The following is a 7,774-nucleotide window of genomic DNA, read 5'->3' as shown; positions in this document are numbered from 1 at the left end:
GTAGTTAGCAGACAGTAATATGTTATTAGACCTCAAGACCCCTAGTCCAGCCAAGAACTTTTAAACTTCATGGCTTCCACTGGCTCTTGTCCAACTCAAGAACACCCTTTAACAACGTCTTGCTTCACCTTGGTAGCATCCTTCTCAAGGTTTCTTCTCTCCTTTCAATTGCCTCGGGCCTCTCTTTCCTCTCTTGCCTCCCTTCGCTTCTTGTCCCCAACTGAGATGTTTTAATTTCTAAGGGAGGACAAAGTAATTGTCTTAACTACTTGGAAATTAAATATTTTCTTTTAAGGTCTTTTCCCATAATTTCATGACTTGTCATAACATTTATTTTAAAGAAATAAGATCAAACAAACTTTAAACATCCAAAGTTTATTTGCTAGACTTTCACCAAGTCTAGAATTTACTAAGTCTAGCACCTTAAAAATAAATAACAAATATTTACACGATCAGGGGGTGTTACATATATAATTTTATTATATGATATATATTAATATATAAAACCTTAATAAAGGAGTTTTAAGTACCAGCCTAGGTCCATCTTAACTTTAGATCTACCAAGGGTAGGGATCAAATTTATTTTTACTCTAAAAGAAGTTTGCACCTCAATATATTTGATCCCTCTCTGTGCTTCGTAGATTTAGAATTAATATGTATCTACATTGGTAGAATATATATATATATATATATATATATATATGATGATGATGATGATTAACGTCCACTAAGACCAATGCAAAATCTTGTTTCTATGATCAAAGAGATGGGAAATAAGTGCTCCAAGATCGATATAGTTAGGTTGGCTTAATAAGTCAAGAAGATTGGAAGTGTGGTAGATGTTAGGGAATTTAGAGCGGATGTAAGAGCCGAGCAGTCTAAAAGGAAGTGTTTTTCATCTTCCACCTTCTTAGTATCGCAAATCTAATAGATTATGTCATCCACAGGAGTCTTAAGAGTAGACCACCTCCCGATTTCAATTCAAATCTCATGATACATAGTTCTTATCCTAGTGATGTTCATTTGTTTCTTAGTGTTGGACAACATAGAGAGATAATTATGGTTATCAAGGGTGGGGTTGATCACCTCCTTATAGTATCTTAGCTTTCTTTTACCCTCCGGCTCCTTATCATCCCACAACTTGTCCTTAAAATTGGAGGTAATAGTATCTTTGACACTATCCTTACTTCCCATGATGATCTCTTCCTTAATCCCCCAATGGTTGAGCCAAGACTCAACATCCTTATGCCATCAATGCTTGAGGCGAAGGTGGGGGTTATGACTAAAGTTAGAAGTAATTTTTGGGAGCCTCTAGGATTCCATGTTGTAAAGCTTCTTCTTATACATCACATATCTAAACATAGTCATACTTTGTATGGGGGACAAGCCAACTTCGGTTAAGAGGTTGAGATAGGGAGTATTTCCCTTGATCTTTAGGTTGTAGGTTATGAATTACTTTTGAATCATCTCAATCTTTCTCCATGACTCTCTGGATATATTGCAACCCCAAACTTCACATATGTATAAGATAACAGGGGTGACGAGAGTCTCAAAGAGGAAGCTTTTTTTACTCCATATGCAAATATCGACAGACTTACAATTGTTTTCAAGCTCATAATAAGCTTTCCAGCCTCCAATAATCCTTTTCTCGGTGCTATAATTCTAGTTGAGTTGATGAGGAAATTCAATACCCAAATATTTATAAGAAGAAACCTACTCTAAGCAATGGTTATCATAAACGAAACTACCATGGGTAATCTTTTTGGATTTAATGATCATGATTTTAGTCTTGTCGGTATTAACTGTCATACCCATCTTGGTGCAGTAGACATGAAGTGTCTTAAGTTGCTTGTCTAGGTCATCATGGTTTTTTGCTAGAAGAACGATATCATCAGCATAAGGGAGAAGAGTAATCATTATACTAGCAAGCTCGGTGCCCTTGTAACCTACAATTTTCAGACACTCCTCTAACTTATCGATGTATATGCCAAAAAGGGTAGGGGATAGCGGACACCCTTGCTTACCTCTGATATTTCATTTAATGTCTTTAGACAACCCTTTGTTGGTCTTAAGCTTGGCAATGACAGTCTCGTAGAGGCCCATCACAATAATCCTTAGTTCAGGAGCAACCATGATCTCTTTAAGTCTCTCCCAGAGCTTATCTTGAGGAATAATGTCAAAAGATTTTGCAAAGTAAACAAAACAACAAAAGAGATCAAATTTACTATTGCAACATTCCTCTGCAATGATCGTGAGAGTGACAAAATGGTTGATAGTTGAGTGATGTCTCCTAAAACTAGCTTGCCCTTTAGCTCTTTTACCATCTATATATATATATATATATATATATATATATATACTTCTTGCATAAGAATACCATGGGGAAAACCATCAATTATCAAAACGTAGAGCCAAAAAGCCAGCAAAAGTAAATTGACTATTTTACTCAATTTTATTTTAATTATTAATTTTATTTCTATTTTATTTTATTTTTTATGTAATTTGAATAAGTCAAAATGTTTAGGCTAAAACATTACATCTCTATCATGTTGGGTTGAAGAGTGCCTATTAGAATAAAAAATAAAATTTAATTGAATTTTTTTTTTTTGTTTTTTAATTTAGCATAAGTGTTTTTTTTTATCACCTATAATTCATTCCTTTTTTATCTTTTCCTTTAATTTTTTATATTTTCATTTCAGTTTTGTAATAGGACTTCAATTCTCTGTACCAATAAAATAATACAAACATAAAATCCTAAAATAACACAAATAATTTATAAAATATTTTTCTAATATTTATATTAGTAAATAGATAAACGTTTATAATAAAAAAATTAATAATTACTTGATTAAGGATTATATAAAAATTTGTTGTTTTCTTTTTTAATAAAATAATAGAAAAAAAAAAAAAAATATATATATATATATATATATATATAATAAAATTGAAATGAAATCAACAAATGAAAAACAAAAATAAATTATTAAATAAAATAAATATAATATGATTTTTGTAAAAAAAAAAAAAACTCCTCTCACAAATTTATTAAATAATTAATATTTAAAATATGGAAAAAAAACCAAAAAAATTACAACCTTAATAAAAGCTTTAATTAACTAATTAATAAAAAACCAATAAAGAAATACTCAATACAAATATTCAACCCATTATTCCCAATTTTGAAGATGGTGTTTTTACTTTCATTTTTAAAACGGAAGAATAAACTACCTTTCTATTACGTGTAATTAATTTCCACGAAGATAGATTTTCATGGTCATACGTGCACTGATATATATACACTGATTCTGGCTTTGGGGTTTGGGTGATAAGGATGGTGTAAGATAATGATTCTATTTTCAACTGAACCAAGTCTTCAACCATAAGACAATAACTTTATAAATATTTAAATAAATAAAAAAAAGCAATTTTTTTCGCTCTTGTGCTGTAATTAAAAATGATCAGACAGCAATAAACTTACTTATTTACTTATTTCATAATGTAAAGTAAGGTGTAAAGTAAGGTATGACATAACGTAAAATATATATAATTAAGTTGATTTTACGTAGGGTGTGGTTAAGAATATGTGTTTTTTTTTTTAAATCACAAGTTTAAAATTAAAAAAATAAAGTATATATGTCTTTATAAATTTAATAATAAAATAACTACCAAAAAATAAATACACTAATTTAATTTTAAATAAAAACTAATTTATTTATAATTAAATATATATCATCACAACACAAAACTTAATCAAACTTAAATATATATATATTCTCGAAATAGCTCCCATTCTTTTAAATTTGAAACTAACCTGAGAAGAACTAAAACTTACCCAAAATCACTGGTCAACCCCTGATGGGTGCTAAGTAAATAAATATTTAATAAGATTCCGCAGATGCCGGCAGCCTGCACGCGCGTGAAGTTCTTGGTCTTGCAAGGACTGCGTTAGTTCGTCGAAATTCCATCCGGCGTATTTTTCAGATGAAGCCAATTAACGGGTTGACTGTGAAGTACTCCGCTGCAATTTCATGGCGTTTTCCCTCAATGCTGCCTTTTCCTTTCCGTTTCCTTTGTCTTAATATTTGTAGAACCCCAGGCCCTCTTTTGCCGTGTTTATAATATATGACAGAAAACGGAGCAGAGAATGAGAATCGGCAGTTTGTTTTTCCCAATTCAATGTCTTTCTCTGTTCATCTGCGCCTTGCTGTTACATCTGCTCTGTTCCTCCTCCTCTGCTCCTCAACATCATGTCTCGGCACTAAGTACCAGGATTTTTTTTTGAATACATCTATCTGTAATGGTGTTGAATTCGGGTATCCTTTTGGGGAAAGTGGCAGCGGCTGCGGTGACCCTGACTTCCAGCTACACTCCTGTGATTCAGAAGACCATCCTCTGATCAATATCAGTGGAAATGAATATCACATACTGGGACCCTCTATCTTGGGGAATGACAACAATCATGTCATGATAATCCTCAGTGACAATATCTGGGTCGCGATTAATACATGCAAACTTTCAGGTAACTACAATGAGCCCTGGTAGTATGGCTCTGAGTTATTTGATATGGTTGATGGATACACCAATCTGACGTTTAGGAAGCACTGCGATCAAATTCCCGGTAACAGATATGTGTTAGGAGCGTCTAATTTCAGGTTTTGTGGTGATGTTTGGTACTACAGTTTAATTCCAAAATTAGACGCAGAGGGGGCACGGTTCTGTACAGCACAGCTTCAGCTACCCATTAAGGAAAACCTCTATCTGCAGTTGATTAACGATCAAACTTTAAAATGGCTGGGTTCTGAGATAACATGGCAGCTCGACCTGAACAGATCTCGGAGTTGTGGCGCTTGTTTGGACAGTAAGGGAGTTTGTGGCTATGACATTTCAGAACCGACTTCAAGATTTCTTTGCTATTGTCCAGATAGCACCTCACATCCAGACAAATGCCCCGCCCAAGCTATTTGTACGTTTCCTGTTCTCTTTTTGCAAATTTGATTACAAAGCTCAGTTCTGAATTCTTTCAATCTATCTATTAGGATGTATGTAAATGTTTTGGTACTATTACGATTTATGGAGAGAATTTAAATCCTTAACAGTACACCCATTTTAACTTTTTGTAGCCCATATACAAATGTTATGAATATGTGTACACATTTACTTTTGTGTCAATCATTCTCCCTTAACAAACTGTGCATTCTCCCTTCACAAACTGTGGATGGTTGCAGATGCTCAAACTACCCATCATGGCAGCGATACAAACAAGTACTCCATTGTAATAGGTAAACACGATTCCATCCTCTTCAGTTTTCTGATTTAGAGTCTTGCTGAATTTGTATTTGTTTCCATACTTCTCAAAGATCACATTTGCATCAATCTCTTCATTCCACCGCAGGTTGCTCCATTGGAGGAATTGCAATGACAGCAATATTCTTAACTTATTATGTACAGAGGAGAAAACCACATAGCCAGGGTCTCGCTGGTTACGAGAGAAGGGAAATTGAAGCGATTGTACCTTCCGGAAATCAGATAAGCGATTTGCCAACATTCTCTTATGAAGAACTTCGACAGGCTACAAATTGCTTCCACAAGGAAAACGAAATTGGGGATGGGGGATATGGGTCGAGGTATCTGGGAAAGCTTAGGGATGGACGAACTGTAGTCATAAAGAGATTGTACAGGAGAACTCTAGGAGAGTTGAACAGTTTTTTAACGAGGTAGCCATATTTTCGTCATTGAATCATCCATATGTCGTTAGTCTTTATGGCTACATCCCTGCAGACAGTCCAGAGCTGCTGCTGGTATACGAATTTGTTTCAAATGGGACTTTGGCCAATCATCTTCATGGCCATCGCAAAGGTCCCAAAGGATTACCATGGAACATTCGCTTGAACATTGCCATTCAAACTGCCTAGGCCTTGGCGTTCCTTCACAGCGCTGATCCCCCTATATTCCACAGAGATGTGAAATCCTCTAATATTCTCTTGGATGAGCAATTCAATGTCAAGGTTGCAGATTTTGTTCATTGCAGAGTAGTGCCTGTAAATTTCTCGCATGTGACTACTTCCCCACAAGGCACACCGGGGTATGTTAACCCAGAGTACCATCAGTGCTATCAACTGACAGAGAAATCGGATGTGTACAGCTTCGGGGTCGTTTGGGTGGAGCTCATCTCTGCCAAATTAGCGGTGGACATAAATCGGAAGAGAGGGGAAATCAACCTTGCCTTCATGGCGATATCGAAAATCCAACAGGGGGCTTTGGATGAACTATTGGATCCGCAACTAGAAATTGAAAAAAATGATGAGGGGAAAGTCATGGTGAGTGCAGTTGCAGAACTGGCATTTAGATGTCTGGCATCAGAGAGTGATGACAGACCACACATGAAAGATGTTGTTGGGCAGCTAGAGCAAATAAGGGCTGCCTGTCCAACTCTAGATGAACGATGGGGCATCAACTAACAACAACCATCTCCCACCTCAGTACGACAAGAAGCAGCCATCATCTCCCACCTCGGGGCATCATCTCCCACGTCAGTGTAAGATAAGCCATATCTCCCACCTCGGGGGCATCATCTCCCACGTCAGTGTAAGATAAGTGGCCCAGCATAAGTTCCAATCTCAACAATAGTGTTCCATAAGTTTCAATCTCAACAATAGTGTATTTTTTGGAGTTTTGGTGTTTGAAATCGATTTGTAAGTAGTTTTCTTGGTGTTTAAATCTCTGGAGTCTTTATTCATACTCTATTGGAATAGGAGAGTAGGAAGATACAAACAATAAGAAAATAAGTCCTATCACCAACTCTATACCTCTAGAATTTTAGTGTTTGGAATCGATTTACAAGTAATCCCATCAATATTCTTAATAATCAAAATGCTTGTTTTTAATATGTATATATTATCAATAAATTAATTGGCATGTGTGGAGTTTAGATTATATTTAAGTGATAAAATAGAAACTGATTTTTTTTAATTTAGTTTACACAATAATGACATCTCACTGATTAAACCAAAAAAAAATCATAATATATAAAATACATATATAACATGAATTTTAGAAGAAATTTTAAAATGTGATTTGTTGATTAAGCATGCTAGTGATATTCTCCCTACCAAAATTGGAATTTCAAAAGAGACCCGCCCATCAAATTTAATGTTTTTCACAGTTCTTAACTTGTTTTCAGAATTTCAAGCCAGATAAACCAGATTCTTAACAGTTTTGTAATTTTTCACACCATAAATAAATTACCTCATAACAAGCAATTTACCCATTAAATTCCAACCCTACTCCCCCTACTGAAATTCATATTACCATATACATGTTATTGGCTGTTTCGCCGGAACAAACAGGCAAATCGGGAAAGGTTATCCTTTCCATCCTGGCTAAAAGTGAGATTGACAACTAAAAGAAGCAGCTTCAACAAAACCTTTCACGCTGGTAATGGTCGTGTACTTTTTCTATTCTTCTATTTTATGTATTTTGAATTTTTTTATATAGTTTTTGAGAAATAAGTTTTTATTTAAATATTTACAAATTGTGAAGTTTTAATAGGATTTTTTAAATTTTTACTCTGATATCTTGGAGAAGGTTTTTTAGTTAATATATAATAATAAAATGAATGTTATAGTTATGGAAATTTTTAACACTTGGTTTTTATCAAGATCTCAGATTTTTAAGAGTTAAGTAAAATCAAAATTAACAATAATATTATCTTTAGGGTTAAGTAAAATCAAAATTAACAATAATATTATCTTTAGGGTTAAGTAAAATCAAAATT

General features: G+C 34.2%; 1 pseudogene across 1 annotated transcript; it reads left to right on the top strand.

Moving 5' to 3' along the window:
• Positions 1 to 3,927: 3,927 nt before the first annotated feature.
• LOC149174429 (LEAF RUST 10 DISEASE-RESISTANCE LOCUS RECEPTOR-LIKE PROTEIN KINASE-like 1.2) lies at positions 3,928 to 6,711 on the top strand (annotated as a pseudogene). Its single transcript, XR_016258486.1, has 3 exons — positions 3,928 to 4,963; positions 5,226 to 5,279; positions 5,393 to 6,711. The product of XR_016258486.1 is annotated as an LEAF RUST 10 DISEASE-RESISTANCE LOCUS RECEPTOR-LIKE PROTEIN KINASE-like 1.2 (transcript).
• The last annotated feature ends 1,063 nt before the right edge of the window (positions 6,712 to 7,774 follow it).

Source organism: Pinus tabuliformis, chromosome 4_1 (genome assembly GCF_031772625.1).
Source record: "Pinus tabuliformis cultivar Carrire ecotype Pingquan chromosome 4_1, CPIR1, whole genome shotgun sequence".
NCBI lineage: Eukaryota > Viridiplantae > Streptophyta > Pinopsida > Pinales > Pinaceae > Pinus > Pinus tabuliformis.
The sequence above is the reverse complement of the archived record's forward strand: the minus strand, read 5'-3'. Positions and strand labels throughout refer to the sequence as shown.